General features: G+C 30.9%; 1 protein-coding gene across 1 annotated transcript in view; it reads left to right on the forward strand.

Annotated features, from left to right (window-relative positions):
* The window catches only part of LOC116773185 (myosin-I heavy chain), a 46,996-nt gene that overhangs the window by 5,332 nt on the left and 21,019 nt on the right, over positions 1-20,645 (forward strand). The window contains exon 2 of the mRNA XM_061528435.1: positions 8,246-8,301. The gene's annotated coding sequence lies outside the window, so the exon portion shown is untranslated. The remainder of the gene's footprint in view (positions 1-8,245; positions 8,302-20,645) is intronic.

Raw genomic sequence — 20,645 nt, forward strand, 5'->3', positions numbered from 1 at the left:
GAAGTCCATGGCCAGCTTTAAGATTTAATTATAACCCGTCCTCAGGACCAGGATCGGAATAAGGACATAACGATTTTGTTACAATTATAAGCCTCAATATGTTTCCCTACTACCACTAATGTTATCCGACAAATTTTTGTGAGGATACTTGCTCTGTGATTATTTGTTTCTCTATCACACAAAACTACTTAATGGTTATTGATGAGACATCATAGTTATGTAGGTTAGACATAAGAGTAACATGTACGCTATAATTTATTCCGCTTTTCAATGTGGTCCCCGCGGGACGAAGCATTACAGTTGTATTGTGTATAATGTGACTTGATACAGATTATTATTATCTTTGAGAGTTGATAACTTTATTTTATATTTTTACACATTTTATTAATCTTCTCTAAGCCCAACTCTGAAGCCCCCGTGGACGAAGTCGCAAGCAAAAATTTGTGTTTCATTAAAATACCTTTTCCCTTTTAGTTTCACTGTTCCCAAATAAGTTTAATATATATTTCATGCTTTGTATTTATGTAATGAAAAGAATGTTTTATTTCGTACAATGTCCGAATAGCGTTTAGGGAATGTCGAAAGCCGTTTTAACACTTTGTCAGTTCTGATGTTTATTTGAATGTAAGGTCGCTGACCACCAAGTGTTTTACTAATTAGGAACGTCATCAGTACCCTTAATACGAGATTGATCGTAAAACTAAATACACACTGATTCCAATCTAACATTCACACATAAAATCACACGACAACAAAGTATGTGAACTAAAACCGGGGAACCGTATATTTAGTTAAAAAAATAAACAATGTCATTTACTTCAAACCCATCATAAGTATAAAGCTAGTGATTGTAACATTGTATTTGCTTTAATATTTCTTGGTCTGAATAAAAGATTGACTTATTTTAAATGTAATCAAATTGTCTAGAAACAATAATGACTTACTTATTAAATATTCTTATTAAAGATATTCTTATTTAGGCTACGGCTTTATTCACACTGTAATTATTTAATATTTTGCCAATGTCAATTATTGAATAAAACACAATGACAGGTGCGGTTTGAGCTTTACGTTTCTGTTACCAGTTACAAAAATATCATCTTTAAATCGTTAAATTAAAAAAATAAACTAAAATCACAACAACGAATAGTGTATAACAAAAATTTTATACTAATAAACGATTGGTTTACGACTTGATAAATAAACTTTGGTCACTATCGATAAGTAAACAATTGATCGATTTGAGTTATTTTAAACTGGCAACACTGTAATGTATTTTTTATTAACAATCTTTGTCATTATAGTAATAAGATTTTGGAAAATGTTCTTTCGTGTTTCGTAATTTCACCTGCCACTGTTAGTGCGGCAGGTGTGATGTAGATTGAGAACATATTTGCTTAAATCATCATAACGTTTTTATTTACGCTACTGTTTCCATATGCTTTATATTTAGGTATATTCAAATTTTGATATAGTTTAAAATCTAATATATGTTGAATAAGCGCGGGAGTCGACATGCAAAACATTAGTTTTAATTAGGAGATGTCGTATTGTGGCTAATAAAAATTTTGACATGTGTTAAGGTTATTCACCCCCCGAGCTGTCGTCTGGTCATACATTTTTATCCCCTGTTAATTTTTGCCACTAAAATATGAATGTTCATCATCTATTAAGCTTTTCAACTCCCTTTTCCAATACTTTGGTTAATAGGTTTCATTTATTTATGAGTATTTATGAATCAACCCCGACCAGGGTTCTGAGGACCTGGGGAGCTGTTTACATTGGTAGATAGGAGAATCTCATGAGACTCTTTAATTTATATGAATACTAGTTTTTGTCTACGACTTTGTCCATATGAGCTTTGGCATTGACTCGGGGAGAAATGTAGAAACCCAGTCATAACTATTTTCAGACCTTGATCTTGCATACTACATTGAATTTGGGAATAAAAGTTTAGTTTCATTATCCCGTTAAGTAATTCCTGCGTATTAAAACAACGAATTCACCTTTATTAACTTCCATACATGTTTACATCCTAAAAAACTTTCTCATGTATAGTAATAGTGAATATAATTAAAACACATAATTCAATACACGAATTATTTTTACAAGGGGACTTGATAGTTTTTTTTTATCACCAAGTCGGCATCGGAATATTATGATGCTAAACACGCATTGTGTGCGTAAGGGCGGGGAGTCACGTGTACATTATTAATAAGAAGCTCCAAAATAACTGTGATCTTAACAAAACTACCATAATTTTCAAATAAATTTTTAGTTTAAAGTTACTTCATTTTGTTTTATCATATATAAAGACAAATATAACGTTATAATCTGATGAAGATTTATAAAAACGAAGTGATTAACAGATCAATAACAGGAGAACGTACTAAAAATACCTTTCTTTTTTACCAACGTCTTAAGTAGTAATAGAATACTTCCCGCAAAACAACAAAGCCAGCTGCAGTTATAAACGCACCTGTACTGCAAGCGATCAGTCTTCAGTCGCGATTACGCCTATTTATAAAATATGTACCACGAACGAAATAACTTATCTTCAACAACGCTTAAATGCGTCGTGATTTAATGTACATACATTTATTTAAAATATAAAATTTCCGGTTATTAATACAAATAATCTATCTATAAATCGCGTGTATTAGCTAATGAAACTAGTTTAAAACATTCGTGTTTTAGTTCAGGAACGTTTAAAGTTCGTATCATAATAAAATATTGTAAACCTGTCATCTTAAATAATATTGAAACCGATATCGTGGGAGAAATATAAGCTTCTGTTAACAATATAATTCAAGATATGAATAATATTATACAGAGGATTCAGAGCGCGAAGGATGCTCAAACTGTCCAAGGAGGTATTCATGGAAATGAGACTGAATAAAATCTGTTTTATACAAGAAACTCACTGCTCTGTAATCCATCCATCGTATATGGTAAAATTTAATTAAAGCGCCCTTACTATATGGGTTAAAAACTCTTGAAGCACGGTGTGTAACAAATTATAGCAAGTATCGAACGCCACGTTATGGTATGGGATGTCTAGCAACCCAGCCCGATGCCATGGGAGGTCGTTAGCTTGATGAGGATGCCGTGCGAACTATGTCGAGAGACTCCCTCTTTGTTTTGCTCTTAAAGGATCGTTTGTTTCTATTATCAGAGACGAGCTTTTGTTTTGATTTCAATTAACTCTAATTTATTCGCATTATTACGATTGCTTCGTTTATGAACTTGTACATTTCAAGTCTATTAATTTGTATAATTCAATATATAAAATTTTTTAAACCTATATTTTTGAGAGCGTACCTTTTAGACGCATACCTACATTTAAATTAAAAATAATCGTTACGTTAATTTTAAAATGTTATAATCAAAGCTATATTAAAAACTGATATGGGTCGCGGGGTTAACGTACACGCAGAGTAATGTAAGTACCAGATGTTTCAAAATAGTCGCTCCTTGTGTGTAATGTTTTTGGCATTCGTTTAATACATCCATTGTTCTCTGACGTTGCTTCAATTCCTTTTTACAAATGTTTAGTAAAAATATTGTCCTTTAAATACGCTTGTCAGCTGCATTCAATAACTCTGTTTGTGGAACCCCTTTATTTCGGATTAGTATGAAATGAGACTAGAGTTTTTAGTCCCTGTTTCCATGTTTGAGTTGCAACGCTAGAATTTCGAAGAAAATCTATACTTAAAGGTGTGCAACTCTAATATTTATTATATTTACCCTGAAAATATCGTAAATCAGTCCTTAAAGAACACACTTCATGGCCATATCACAAAGGGCATCGAGGCTTAAGCTGCTGCGTACACAAAGCTACTGTTTGTGGGCAGACTGAACCGTTTTATGTGATTTCAACAATAGTTTACGTTCAGAAACTGTAGTAGAAGTTTTTACTACTATAATAAATTGTTATTATTTATATTTATTATTTCTGAACACAAATAATTCGTTGCGAACCAAGATTGGACATTGGACGCTTACAGAACGTACAAGTGCAATAGCAGTAATTGAAGTGACAAATAAAGTAACTGGCATTGATCGAAGTAACTATTAGTGTAATTTTAATATATATAGACGTGTGTGTGTGTGTGTGGTTGCGCGTGTATGTGTGTATGTGTGCGTGCGCGTGCGTGGATGTTGTGTAAAAATTTAATTTTGTAATATAATATTTTCACCAAATAAAGTTTTTTAAGGTTCGGTCTTAAACACTTTCTTTAAATATATGAAACGTATCACACTACGATCTACGATTATATACACTACGTATTGTTATAAACATTTTTTTATTTGTTGTCATCTAGGAACTATTATGATGAGAGCAAATTAAATTATATGTAAGTCTATAGTACCTTCTCCATATGAGGAACGGTCTTTGCTTAGCAATGGGCACTGATAGGCTGGTGATGATGATGATATAATTCTGTACATTCTTTTTTCAAATTCTAATTACTTAGTCATTTCTAGTAAGATTTATAATTAATAAAAACGTCATTACGTCATGTTCCCTTTACATACATTTATTTACTTTATACTATCTAGTACAAATATCTAAAATAGGAGTGTCTGTTTGAAATGTTAATATTAATCAACAAGCTAAACAATATGAAAGTGGTAATTTCCTAATATATACAACTGAAGTACAAAGAATGTAGTTTTCGTAATAAATATGTCAACACATAACTTCTCTTTTTATATACTGTATTAGGTAAGCCAGTAAGGTGTGACCAATAATAGACATTATAGCCAAATAGGAAGGCAGTTAGATCGCGTGACGTCACGCTAGCCATACATGCAAATGCATTACTTGTTTAGGGAGTCCACATACTAAGGGTTAATAAATAAAGTTGTCTTAATGTTTCCTTGCTCGCTACTGTATTAAAGGTGTTAGTGTTAAGATTGTTTGTGTGTTATGTTCCAATATATCTTCGAAACTGTTTTTGTAACTTTCTTTAGTCTTTATTTATTTAAAAGTTTGCCTTTTTGTTATGTTTCCAATAAAGACTTTGTAGAATTTATGTACTCTTTGGTTGTTTATAGAGGTTGTTCGATGCATATAAATTTTTATAGCAATTCACATAAAAAAGTCATTGTCAATAATATATTTTTTCATCAAGTTTGCCTGCGTTCACTAATTTTCAATATACGAACATTTTAATTTAAAAATATTTAAAGCATTTTAAAGCAATGTCTCTTTTGTCTTAAGATTAAAAAAAAAATATTCTAAAAATAATTTGTTAAAAGTTAAAGTGGTCTAAAAGAAATAGCAGATAATAAACAAAACGTCTGCAACATTCAGTAGGTTCTGTCTCTGTGTTAATTCAACCAGATAATTAGTACGCAAGCAAACAATTAGAAAATATATTAATTGGATTTTCATTCAAATTTCTTGAACAACATTACGCCAGCTCCAATATAATAAAGATTTATTTCTAAACAAATTCACCCAAAATAATATAGATAATAATAATAATAAATATAAGGGTTTTTGGTAAGTAACCAAACTCGGTATAGTATCGCTGATTTGAAAGTCCCCAGCCAGTACGAAAGCATAAATTTACATTTTCATATATATAGTTAAAATATATATATATATATATATATATATTTTATTGTCTTAGAACGTTACTTTCTACGACAGTTTGAAAGTACGATTTAAAATTGTTTTATCATTTCAATTTTTATTCACGACCGCATTTTATTATAGCTGGAAAGTTATGAATATGAATTCGCGTACATTGCATATGCACAATTCAGTATGCATAAGCATATGCGTTTAAAAGGAAAGTTGAAACAAACTGAAAGTTCTGATTAAATTCACGTTAAACAATCCTGAAAAACAATTTGAGAAATTTACTGAATTTTAGTAACAAATAAGTGGCAAGTTCGCGAATCGTAAAGAGGAAAAAAAATGCTTTAGCCATTACTTAGGTAATTAATTTGAGAGGTGTGATGTTGTAAGAGAAATTTAATCTAGGCACTTCATATTACGCTAAATTGAATTTGAAATTTTAATTATTTTCTAATTACTCTGCGTTTTCAAGTTACCTAGCTGGCAAAGAGTTTAAAATCTTTTTGCTCTTTTTCGTACACCAAGACTCGGCCAATTTTAAACAGCCTACACCAAGGTATATAAAATAGATCAAATAATTACCAAGGACATACTAAAAATCTTCATCGTTTGTATTGTATATTCAAGTAATATCTCAATAAAATTACAAGTTTTCTTTGGAAAATACACTTATTACTCTGATAATGCTAAAGTTTAATTTACCATATAATTTAATTTATAAAATTTAGATTTCCCTCTCTGCAAAATAAACACCGAAAGAGCACTCTTTTTTTCTTAAACAAACTTACAATCAAGTTGTTGAATATATAACAAACACGTGTAAAGTCACTCCTTAACAAAATCTTCTCATTATAATACTCTGTCTCATGCTGGCACCCCAAAGACCATGGTAGACTTGGCTCATTTTTTTTTTCTCAACGGTCATATTGCACGAGTCGCTCAAAAAAGATTGACAAGTAATTTTAATTATTCATTAGTTTTATAATAAATAATTCCCAACGATAAATATTAAATATAATTTTGTTATTGTCCATGTGATCTCATTATAGCAATATTTATTCCTTGTTATAAGCCAGCCAATTAGTGAGGATAAACTCGCTACACGAAAGCTTTTATTATGGCACTGAAAACAACGCCATTATTATTTAAAAATATAGAATCACTTTTTATTTTTTTTCTTAATCAATGACACGAAATCTAAAAAGTATGTAAAAAATTATCGCTTATTAAGTTCAACGACCCTGACCACGTGGCTCAAATTAAACTATTTTTACTTAAAAAAATGAAATGCTCGCGGATGTAAACGAACTAATTTATCCGGCTGCACAGTAGCGGAAACTGCTCGTTAATTTTTTTCTATATAATTATCGTTTTGATGATTCATTTATTGAAATCGAAGATTACTACAGATCACTTAATTTCGATGGGATTCTATTAAAATAGATATTAAACTGTCATTAAACATTTTTTTTTAAGTTATTTTTATTATTATATCTCTATCAATTGTTAGCATGAATCGCGATGGCTGAATTGCAATAAACCTTTGACCCGTTTGTTCTCTGTAGCCATAACAATACAACGGTTCGGTTGTGATTTAATTAAATAAAACGATTTCATTGAAACATGGCTTCCTCATGCGAATGTTTGATAAATTAAATTAAAAATTATGCTATAGATTTTAATTAATTGATACTTCTCAATCGTTACCAATATTTTGATGAATAATATTTTTAATCTGTGGCACGTTTTTTAATGAAACGTCACCGAACAAGCCACCAAAATAAAATATATTTCTCTAATAGTGATGAAGTTAAAAGAATATCACTATTATATTTACAAATTGAATTTTAGAGCTATAATTTTTTCAAGGCCACGATCCCTTAATCCACAGTAAACATCTACATATTTCTTAGTTCTTACGCCGATACTAATCATACGTACATATATATATTATTAACTAACTGTCAGGCTGTCAATGTAAAGTTATATATTTATAATTATTTACTGTAGCAACAAGTGTAACTATTCACTATTAATTAAAAAGAATATCACAACATAACATCACATTTAAAATGCCTTACAGTTATTTTTTATCAAGATATTTTATTCCAAACTTGGTACTTCAGAATATTGCAAATTCGATTACTATAAAATACACCAGAGTTCAATGACTTCCCTCGAAAACAATATGATATCAATAACAGTACGGTACTGACATTTTTCCGGTTCGTCCACCCATAAGGGCCAGTTATATTTGACTAATAAGTGTGTTACGAATGTATAATTAGATCGTGATTTGATTGTATAAACGCTATTTCAAACTGAATTATTAAAAAAGGTCTTTATCGTATAAAAAAAAATATATGACATTTTATTGGATGAACAGAATTAAACTTTGTACAGGTAGTTTTTTTTTAATACATTCTATTTATGAAATACTTAGGCGTTGCGGGATCCTTTTGATGCTCCTACATAAAGGATGTTCATTGCTTGAGGATGTTAAATTGGAATGTATGAAGTCACAATCTCAAGATAACAGTTGCAATAATAAAATCAATAGTCACACATTCAATTGCTTAGTATATATTTAGAAGTAGGGTTGGTTTGTAATAATATGTAGAGAAAATTTTTAAACTGATTTTCTTTTTGCAGGTGTCACGAAAAATGAAGAGACCATAAAGTTTAAGACAAAAGACACAACAAAAGAGGTAAGTCTGAACGGATTAGATTTTTTTTTTATACAAAAGCGTGACGGTTTTTACGCTGTCTTCCACAAGAGAATTATAATTGCATCTGTGAAATTACATCAGAAAATATATGTATTAAAAATCGCTTATCGTCATTAGGGGTAAGCAAGGCGTAACCTCGCAATCACATAAGGCACAGCACAGCTATGACAATAGACAATGGACTTATTGTCATTCAATTCGTCGGCAACGGATATGTAAGCGTGTTCCTCGCCTTATACGCAGCACGGTGTACTTGGCACGGGCTCCCGATGGGAGTCGCTTCCGTTTTGATATCGTGTATTATATTTATACAACGAATCCACGATGCAAAGTGGGAACCGTCACATTGATTAACAAACATACAATAAACCCAACACTATCATAAAATAGTTCCATAAATAAAATAAAAAATATTCAAACTATTTCGACATCAAAGATTAAAATTTTATAAACACGATTTCATTTTATTAATTTTCAGTGTTAAATAGTTTGCATGTGGCGTTAAGACTGTAATCTGTGAAAGTAGTATATTAAGTATAGTTTATGATGCGACAAGGGTTCACTCACCCTAGAATTGACGTCGGGATGTAAAGCGCCTGTAACATCTCCCATCTCGAGTGCGTCCTAGTTTATCTCACTCACATGCCAGCTTTTCTGTTGTCCGCATTTCATATACTCCTTTTGATACCACGGCATCTACATAGTTTAGAATTCAATGACTCATTTTATTCACAATAATGACAATCTAATCACGAAAGAATACCAGTAAAAACAATGAGAATTCAAACTTGTGAAAATATTCTTAATACAACATTAGTTCAGAAACAACAGTTGTGGGATAAAATTTTATTAAATAGAAAAAGCTTGTTTTTAAACAAAATTGCTACACTTTATTATTAAAATGCCGTTTATAATAGCATCAAATAATACCAAACACGATACTTAATTCAGAACAGTAGTTACATTATATTATATTCAAAGTCAGCAGTAAAAGCTGCTCGCTTTTCTCCTCACAGGATATCAAAGCCTTCCGACCTGATTCCCGAGACGATGGAGAAAGGTGCCCATCATATCCTCAGTTAATTTTAAATTTAAATCCTAGTCAGTTGCAATGAAAATATTTTACAGTGATTCTAAATCAGAGATAACATCAATCATTGCCTGTTAAGTAAAAAATCATTAAATATATCTTATACATTTAAAACTTTTACAGTACATACAAGCTTGAAACTTGACTTAAAACAATTGACTATGTATACTATATAACGCATGTCTATAAATATATATGTATGTAAACTTATAGTATGCAAAACTATTTAATTTAAGTATATTTCAAATGTACCATACACATGAGAATGCCTCTACATGGGATTTTATTAGAAGAGCCAGCGTGAAAGCTGGGCTTTATACTGGAGGCACTATGGCTGTACGTTACAGCTTTACACATCGAGTCTGAACTAACAAAATAGCTCTGATCGTACGATAGTTAAAATGAATATTACAACCTTTTTTCACATACGTATCTATTAAATAAATATAAGACGTTTCTTGACCCAAATTATTGAATTTATTACTTTGATCTTCAAGTATATTTTAACGGAAAAAAACCAAATACATTTAACATTAAATGAAAAATCTTAAAAGCCTTAATATAATTTTTCTATTTAACAACGCAATTTTTTCATTAGTAACACATATTCAAATAAAACCTTATAAGAGTATATAGTTCGCGTATGTTTCTTTTACGATTTCTTATCTTTTCTCGAAAAAAAAAATTTAAGTATTGTGCCAGCATCAAGGATATAATATATAATTATATTATATTATATTATATATATGGGTGTGTGTGTGTTTGTATATATGTGTGTATGTAACTATCTTGTTCCCCATCTCAGATGACATCGGCATATAATATAAGACATAAAGTAATTTTCCCATAAGTTTAGAATTTATCAGTGTGTGCAGTATGACTTCAACGGAAGCCGCCGCTCACGCGTTTAGATTCACCGGGGTCAAATGTCAAAGACAGTTATTAAATTCGCAATGGACATATATATTATTTTATATAGCCATAAGTTAGGAAAAAACATTCTATTCAGGTTATTGGATTAGTTTAAAATCAGTAAAGTAAGATAAACATATGTTAGAGAAAAAACGACTAGGAAGTTTACATTTTAGCAATTAAATTACTTAGTAAAATTATTTAGTTCTGGTAATTTAATTTATATTCATAGCCATACCCTACATATTGAAGTTAATCAATTTTGATTCTACGTACAAATGACGGAATTGTAATACTAGAGGATCGTCACAAAAAAATTATTGTTCTTTATATTTTTATCATTTATATTATTAGGACGTTAAAAAAATATCACACACATATATATATATATATATATATACATGTATATGTATAGTTTTATATAGAAAATAACAGTTTTGTATTGTAAATGTTCCCATTACAGGCAATTATTGTTAAGGTCATACATTTTCGTTTCACGTCACTGTTTCGAATTCTAATAATTCCGAGCTCCATACTACATTGAAGTTATGAAACATTTGTTACAATATTTGTTGACGTAAAGCCAGAATTATATGTAAACGCTGATGCATAAAACTTGCAGAATATTCCTAAGAATCACTTCATATTTTCGGGGAATCGTAAAACGAATATCTTTATGTCACTTGAGTTTTGCATTTGTTTTTTTTTATGAACATAAGAACCGGGTTAATTGAGCGATTTATAATAAAAATTCAAGCGAACTTGAGATCTCTTTGTCTGCCAAAATGCTAATAACACTTTATTATAAAGCTCTTTGTCTGTATAAAAATATATTATATAGCACTTTCTTTAAAATTTTGGTGCGTCATAACAAGCTTGGATCACTCAGGACTCTATGCTTTGATTCTCGACATCTTTTTATAACGGAATCCAAGAAAGTCTTTTAGAAGAATATAAGATCAGATAAAACATCTTTGACTAATTATAAGATTGATTTTGTCAGTTACCTACCGCCTTAACAGCAAATACAAGAACGCTTAATATTTTTTTTTATTTTTATGTTTTAGCGTAATATCGTCTTATAATTCTTTTCAAAGTACATAACTATGTTAATATGTACAAAATTACATAAAAGTATATATTGTTTGCATTTATTCAGACTTTGTTTTATACTGAATTTTTTATATTTTTTGTCTTTGCCTCTCGATCAGAAGCAACAAATCGAAAAATAAAAGGCGATGTTTCATGATATCTTAGATTATCGCGTGTATTCATTTAAATGAAACTAAGATTTTCGTAAATACTACGCGTTTTTTATTATTTTCAAACTATATACTGCCGTGATCACGGTTCATGCAAAGGAACCGAAACTTCGGAAGTAGAAAGTTTTAAATAATAAAATACCTTTGTTTTATACATTATCTTATATTTGGAGATCCATAGCGGTATGTTCATGGCATATTATAAATAGCAAAAGTACTGGGTCAGAGTTTAAAGTAAGTGGGTCACAGACTGCAGTTCAGCTGTGACCCAATTTATAAAACAAACGGATGCTACCTCGGAAACTGTCTGAAAGCTTTTACATATTGCGCCTGCGTGTATCTCTAGCGCCTAAAGGCATTTAACCGTAACGGATTAGGAAAATATAACTTTACGCCAAAACATACTCAAAAATTTATACCTGTTTTAATTTTGATTTATTTTTTTTCTCTATAATTGTCCGTTTGCTCTTCAAGTTTTTTTAAATTTATACCTACCTATATATAATCGGGGCACTCAAATAAACCGGTCCGTCACATTGGATTTTAAATAAACAAATTTTAATGTTTATTCTTATTGAATATTGAAAACTATTACTAAACTGCACAAAGATAACTCGTCCGTAATCTTGGATTTTGGTTGCTCTGCCATAAGTGTTGTGATACAAATAAAACGTGTATGCTAAATTTTAGATCATAACGATCGGGGATACCTTCAACATTCTATTGGAAAAATATACCCGACCGAAAGATAATATTGGAAGTCCAATTAAAAATCATACAAAGGCTATAGCTAAAACTATGATTCTAGGATATAGTACGTTCATTTGGTATTATTGTACATTTTACTCGACGTTTCGGTTACTTTACAGCAGTCATGAACACCGGCAGACGAGATCAAAGTGTCTGTACAACGTCAGCGTCTGTAAATAATAATCCCGACTAGTGTATCCGACGATGCTAGTTGTATTTTAAATGTGTACTCGCAGAAATCTTACTCATCATTAAAGATTTTGTATGAAGATCACGAGTAAGTGTAAAAAAGTGCATGTATTTGCAAAATTGTTCACAAATCCCAAAGTTCAATATTTCTATTTTTTTTTTCTATTTTTCTCTATTTCCTAATAACATATAAGTATTTGATAAAGTCACGAATCTAATAGCTGACAACTTCGCTAATCATTTACCTGATATCTTGGCAGTCAGCATACTCGTAATCTATGAGCCAGAACAGCTCTTTGAGCTCCTTGTCGATTAAGAGGCTGAATGAAAACGGCTCTCAATCACGATATTCAACACTATAACAAACTTAAGGATAGACAAGGAATTGTGGTCCTATAATCAACTAAAACTATTATATTATGTTGTAAATATTCCTGCTATAATTAAAATTGTTAGAATTAATAAGGGATTCTAATTATTTTGTTTGCCCTACATTCTATTATGCCATTCCTGATCCAATTATGTCAATGTAAATGTCGGATACGCCACAAAAATGTTTCTTTTATGGGATGAAATTATCACTAAAGATTTAATCACCTCTTTAACATGGTTGGTTAAGACTTCGATGAAATCGGAGTACTTTAAACACACAGATCAGAAAAGTGGAAATTTAATAAATATATCAATCACAATTAGCCTCTTGGTGCCCAATGCTGAACAAAGGCCCCTTCTCGGATGGAGAAGTTTAAAGGCTTAATCACCACTCTTAATCACCACCTTGCTCAAGGCGGTTTGTCGATTTTGAACTCATAATTTGAAATTATAAATCCAGGTTTCCTCACGATGTTTTCCTTTACCGCCTGTCAGTGGTGTCTAAATACTCTTAGAAAATGCCTATGTCTCGGAAAAAATCACATTGGGACTTGCCAGGTATCGAGCCCGCGCCCTCATGCCTGTGAGGCAAGCCTTAACCTCCAGGCTACCACGACTGTATACTATATGAGAATGGCTTATAATATTTTACAAGGTCTAATAATTCAAGTTCATAATTGCTATGAAACTCGACCCGACCTTGTAACATATTAAGATGTAACACAACACTTCAGACTTTGTTGACTCCCCCAGACTTGCTTAGAACGACGTAAAAAATCCTGCTTTAAGAAGATTGTGTATCTATAGTATTGTAGTATGTATTATTAGTAATAATATTTGTAAGGGAGTGCGTGTGCTCGTTACTAAATAAGCCTGTTGATTGGGTTTAATTTTTATCTTTAGCTAGCTGTAAAATGCGAAACCTGATTTTTTTCTTTGTACCACTTCAGTGGAGTTCTTTACATATATTTAATGTATCATTATGAGCAATTTATATCATATTACCCCTCCTATAAACATTTAGGAATCAATTTCGCTTATACGCTCACTTGATGCAATTTGCTATCCCTTACATCCTGCCTTTCCCCTTTCAAACTAAACTTTCCCGCAAAGTGAGAACTCTTTGTTACAATCTCGTCTCATTCATATCTGACTTTTCTAATTCCAGACTCGCTCTTACATAACCACAATAACACTTCCGCGTCCAATCTGCTTGATTGTACCCTTTCAGAGACTTATTTGAATCTTTATACCATTGACTCTCGTATAGAGAATTTATATAACATTTTGATCGTTTTATGACATTATTAGGGCCATTTATTTATAGTGGGGTCAAAATGGCCATCGTGTTTGAATGAAAGACAGCAAACAGTACACGTCAAGTCAAGGGTTAAACACTTCATTCAATCTGCGGACGCCAACGTAATTGTTCCTATTCATTTATAACATTCCACTGCTCATAACTAAACAATATTCAACTTTATTGCTATAGAAATAAAGATGATATACACGGACGACTAACACCTAGCAATTTTCTGACTATCCTGTTTGAGGGACTCGTTACACGTGTTTTATTGCCTTATATCTTGTTCATTAAAAAGTATGGAATGCATTTTCAATTACCGACTGTACTTTGGTCGTTGATGTACATTACATATAATATATTTAACACACTTATAAGTTTAAAATGTTAAAATAGTTGCAGTATAGTGCTATTTCCGCCACTGCATGCGCCTTTATAACCTATTAAAGTTATTTACGAGCGCGAGCGCATAGGAAAGCGACAATTATACGTTGATTAAACATTTTTGTTACTTTATAAATTAAATATTTTTTATAGTTATCTATTTCTGGATACATTAAATTTATTTCTCAAGAGTTATTTTGATTCGGGATAATTTTCGATATTAAAAAAAATGCAATAAGTATGAATAGATTATTTTATACGTGAATCTGATTGTAGATTGTTCAAAAAAATTCTAGGATTTAATTTTGACTGAATTATGACTGAAACGCTCGTATAAATGTATGCTTAATTATAGAGACGATGTATTTATTAAACGCAAATTTTTTAAAACATTTTGATTCAATTTCCAAAATTTTACAACGTAATGTGGATTCTAGAAGATACCTTCTAAGCATTTCGTAGTTTATAAAGCAGATTTAACAAGTATTTTGATTGAAACCAGCCAGTTATGGCAATTTAATGTTTATTTTATTACAAGATCATATCTCTTAGTTCCTGTAATAAATCTATACATGACATTATTTATATTTTTTGTCTGTCTGTCTGTTTGTTCCGGGTAATCTATAAAACGGCTGGATCGATTTCGACGAGACTCTCATTGGCGAATAGTTGATACAAAAAGAAATTACTTTAATTAAAGGTTGCTCACTTTATTTAATTTTATTAATAAATAAATAACTCTTCCACGTGGACCTAAACGAGCACAGAGTGTTAAATAAATTTTGAGTATAAAAAGAGATAAGTCAGAGACATTATTTGGCAGTATAATGTAAAGTTCAATCCGTTTATTACCAAAAAATTCTGGTTTAATTACTCATCTGACGACACTGGAATAGGCTTCCGAGGCAATCAGAAAACCAATAACGCATCTCGCCTACAGGCCCAATAAATACACGATGGCTTAATAAACTTGGTGCCGTCGGATATGTTATTATATATACAAAAATTATATCGACATAGATCAGCAAATACAATAAAGGTATTATCAACTTTGAAGCTCATCAAGAAATTGAGGACTCGTACGGAAAACATAATCAAAACCTTCAACTAATTTTTCTCAATATAATTCAGTTAATAGAAATACTAAATACATCGTAAATAGCCCTCGATGAGTCCTGACTTCCAGGTCTGATTGGTTAAGACCAGTGTAACTCATCCGTCGCCCTAGATGACCATTCCTTCTAAATAGGTTAGGTATATTCTAACGTCATATCTAGATCATTGCAGGTAACCCCTCGACCTGGAAGTAACACTCGCTTCACACCATGTCCGTTGAGGTACCAGTTAATTGCGACACGCCAGTTTTTACTAAAGCGGAATAAAACACGCCCCACGCCTCACGTCGCACAGCCACGATCGGTTCACAGTTCGCTGGTTTTGTGGGAAAAATCACATTTATATTTAAAAAAAATATTAAAAAATATTCCCATGTTGAAATTTTATGTTTACAATTTATTTAGGAAAGGAAGTTAAGTGAAATACTGAGTACCTGGATTTTATACTATTTAAAACAATAACTATAATTTCAGTTTATTTCATAAAGTAATATACAAGGAAGTCGTTACAAATACGTAGTATAATTTAAAGAAATTGAACACTTGATGTGCTAAAAATACTTTTCTCGTTTATTTCTCCATCAATCTATCAACTTTCAAATATGCTATAAATTTTTATTGAAATATAAACTAACGTTGTAATGATACATAAAAATATCTGGACAGAGCTATTAATATTTATGTTGATCAGATCTCTAACAGATCCGGGATATGACAATGTAATACAGAATTATTGAAAATACAGATTGAAAAGTCATTATTAAAACGTGATAAAACAAACATACGTGAATAATACGAATACGTTTTCAAGGTCATTGGATATATGAACCAAATATACTTCTTAAAAGTCACAACGGATGTTAAAAATCACACAATTAATAGTCAAAAAATGTATATCCTGGGCGGTCTTCTAGCACATATTAGTAGACATTACAGTTTGTTTGTCCTCAAGGAATTCATAAATCAGTGAAGTCTCGTCGGATATGTTAAAACACGTTGAACGAACCCGACTCGAAGCTGACAACTGTAACTTTAACTGCTCCATAAATAAATTGCTATCTTTACGATTTCATGAGGTGTTAGGAACGATAATAGAACGAGGATTAACACAGCATTCGAACAGTACTAATATCTATTGTATGATTAAACACGGAAAATAAATTTAAATTACTTTTTGTTTCTTGTTTCGTACGCCTAGAAATCGAATCACTTAAAGTCGAGATATCTTCCTACACTAATGATACGCCAGAATTGAATAATGTCCAGAGATTAATATCTCCTCTTGAACCCAAAGTCATATCTTCCTTTTAACCTATTTCTACCGCCAATTACATGTATTAGTACTCACGATAAGACTATTGTGTAATGTTGCCAGTTAAAAATAAGCTTCAAACATAATATTTAATACTTAAACAATAATTTTGATTATTAGTCTTAACATTAAATATAGTGTTAAAATGGACATACGAAAAAATAACTCAAATCCATTTAAGACGAATGCAGTCGCGGTAAAGTCCATGTATTGTTGTATCGCTTCAAACGATCAGGCCGCCATTAATGACACAAGCTAATTGCTTTAATATCGTTAAGCTGTCACATTGAAAGCAAATTTCAATGCCCTGTCATTGAATGTCACGGCTTTATCGCATTACCTTTATATAAAAAAAACTATTGCTAACAATGAAATTTGTTCGTGATATAGAGGAAATGTTGTGCTCTAATAATAATCACATTGTAAAGTTACTGTAGAATAATTAATGAATATATCCGCATAAAATCATTAGACATTTTCTCAGTATGTTGAAACAAAAATTGTGATAGGTAGCTTTCCATTTGTAACAAACAATAAATTTTAAACGGAGCTGTGTGGATGATATAAAATTTTGACACGGTCCATTTAGCAGTAGTTTGATCGTTTCGTTACGCTTAAATTAATATATTTTCTAATCCTTCTAAGCAAGCAATTTGAATCGATAAGCGTATATATAGTATTAACCTAACTATTAAGATTGAGAGTTAAATTTTTTAAGTATGAATATTAATGGAACAAATTTTAAAACACAAAAATCTTTCACCAAATCACGAAACTACGATAAAAAATTATTGACTCTCCAGCGACGAATTTGAGTGGTTTTTTAGCGGTTGTCTAAACAAAGTCCGAAATATCTCCCATATAGAGAGCCGCATTGTTCCACATTAGGTAAAGGAATGTCTCCAGCTCCTTGGAGCTCATCTTGCGAGATCACGCGCCTTATTATACGTATATTTTCTTCTGTGTCTTGTTGTACAGCGGTTACATTTTATATTATTTATTTTACTATACAGGGTGTACATTTTTAAATTTAATTTCCGTTCAGTCTACCGTTACTAATATTAAGAAACAGAATTTAAGTTTTCGTCTCTCATTAACTGTTCAGTAAATCCATTGATTGATCTTTCATGAAAAGAATTCAGAATAAGCTAAAATTATTTTTTAATTTTAAACAACTTAAGCTGTTTAAAGGAACATATAAATTACTTTTGAGTGACGAACAAAAAATTCTCAAGAGATTTCAAACTTGACGCTCGGATACGCTCAGTGCAGGCCGTGTGAAAGGTTTTAATATGTAAAGTTGGCCCTCTTATAACTTGGACGGTAATAGCTCATTGTTACACATTGCATTGCTAGCATACGAAATAAAATTTAAACTACAGCAATCCAGTCACTAATTGTATGGGAATAAGAAACAGTTTCGCTTAAATTTGTAACTACACATACTGATTTTACACGGTTATCGTCTTTAGTACCCCTATTTTTAAATTTACATTGTCAATCATAACACTCACAGTTTGTTTAAAGGTCTTTAATCGGTATATTTTTTATGTAATCAAATACTGTATGTGTGTATTACGTTACGGTTAACTATGAAACTATCTGTGTTCAGTTTGACGATACAGATATTCTTACGTCACATACGAATAAAAGAAAACGTACGTAATATCATATTGATGAAACTAATTACATGAAAAAAAGTAATCGATAACATTACGAGATGTTTGCGATAATTATATCAGTCCGTAGTACGTGGGTATGTGCTAACAGAGAAAATTTTATGTAATGGCATAGATAAATTGTGAGAATTGACCTTAAATAGTTCACTTATGAAGCATCAAACACGAATGTACAAAATCTGTAATAACATAATATTATTTTCTCTAACAAAGTCAAGTTTACTTCAATATAAAATTTTATAGTCCCCGTCTAGACGAATAACTTGTCTCATTCCTTTTTATGTAGATGGATCAGCCAAAAACGGTATAAACAATGGTGTCCCGTGACACTAATTAGCGTATATCAGACAACATCAGATTTAAATCAAACCGAAGAAGATTTAATAATATTTTCGTTTTATTCTTAAGAAAAAGACTTATTTTCGCTGATTTTTTTTTTCTTACAAGTAAAACCATCTGAATGAGACGATTTTGTCAAACGTTTCTTATTTAATTCAATAATAAATAGTGCATGCGTCACTAGCATCCCTGATTGTCTTGTAAGAAGTCGTAACCTGTCTGCTATCATTGATACGTGACTCGCACTTATAAATAATGTCGATATATTCGTCTGTTCGATTCAAGTTGTGAACTTTAAAAATATAATTAATTTAAATCAATAAAATTGAATACACATATTATTATATATTTTGTATTGAAAAAAATAATCATAATTATCAATAATGAATTCATAGTATTATGTTAAAAGTGTTAATTTTATAATTAGCTAATTTGATTACATAACTCTACACCAAATAAACTCGGTTAATAACTAACTAAATTAACTAACCCATTTACCGTTATGTATACAATACCTAAGAAATATATTTACGGTTTAATATCTGTTATTGTCATATCAGCCTACGCTACAAATATCGTTCGCAGCGGTTCATAAAAGATAAAATAATGATATAAAAAATGTTTTATCCTAACAAGGAACGCGGACAAAAATAAATGGTTCCTGTCCTACGAAATTACTCTCCCCAGCCCACACAGGACAGCTTCCAGACATTCCTTACCAAGCCAGATCTGATCCACCCACAAGCAATTTATTTGCGCAAATATTACTATCCGATAACCATAATTTGTCTCTTACTGGCCATATTTAATGTAACGAATTGAATTTTAGACTAAAGTTGCCATCTAATCACCATGCGTGACATTCAGAATATTCCTTAATATTTCTTTAAATTATTTATAAGACTTGCAATAAAACCATATTACTAGTATTGAGGGATACCACAGTTTTTTATTGAAAAACGTGTACAGACATACAAAGGAACTAACATTACAACAACGTTTTATGTTGTAGGTACGTTAATAAAGGCTCTAGTAATAGATTTTTTCACATATCTTCCACAAAGAGACAGCTAAGACTTACAATTTTGGGTCTCAGTACACGAACACTCCCGATGACTATGTCAAAGAAGCTTGCAATATATTTTATGGACAATTGTATACTTGCAACATTTTTTTAAATATTTTAATTCTATTAAAACTATTTTGAATGTCTGTCAGAATTGTGTCATCCGTGGACCAACGTGAGTCCTCTCAGAATTTTCCGAGCGAGATTTTCTCACGTTCCTCTTTAAAAGTATTAATATTCATGGATGTATGAGAGTCCTTTAGAGTGCTCTAAAATCTCGCTCGGATGAACCGCATCTCAAATGTAAAAAAAAAAATCCATCATTCCCACTTAGAAATATGATCTATTTATTTTTAAAATGTTTAATACTAAATTCTGATTTATATTGAAAGTTCAACTACGTGCATTAGTAATTACAAATTATATTAGAGACGATTTTTTATATATACGAAAGAACTTATTAAAATTTATTACTCATTACAGATTTCTGCTATTGAATTAAATTACTGCACATAACACAAAACCTAACGATAATTTAGTAATTATATTA

The sequence above is a fragment of the Danaus plexippus genome, assembly GCF_018135715.1.
Source record: "Danaus plexippus chromosome 18 unlocalized genomic scaffold, MEX_DaPlex mxdp_20, whole genome shotgun sequence".
NCBI classification, from domain to species: domain Eukaryota; kingdom Metazoa; phylum Arthropoda; class Insecta; order Lepidoptera; family Nymphalidae; genus Danaus; species Danaus plexippus.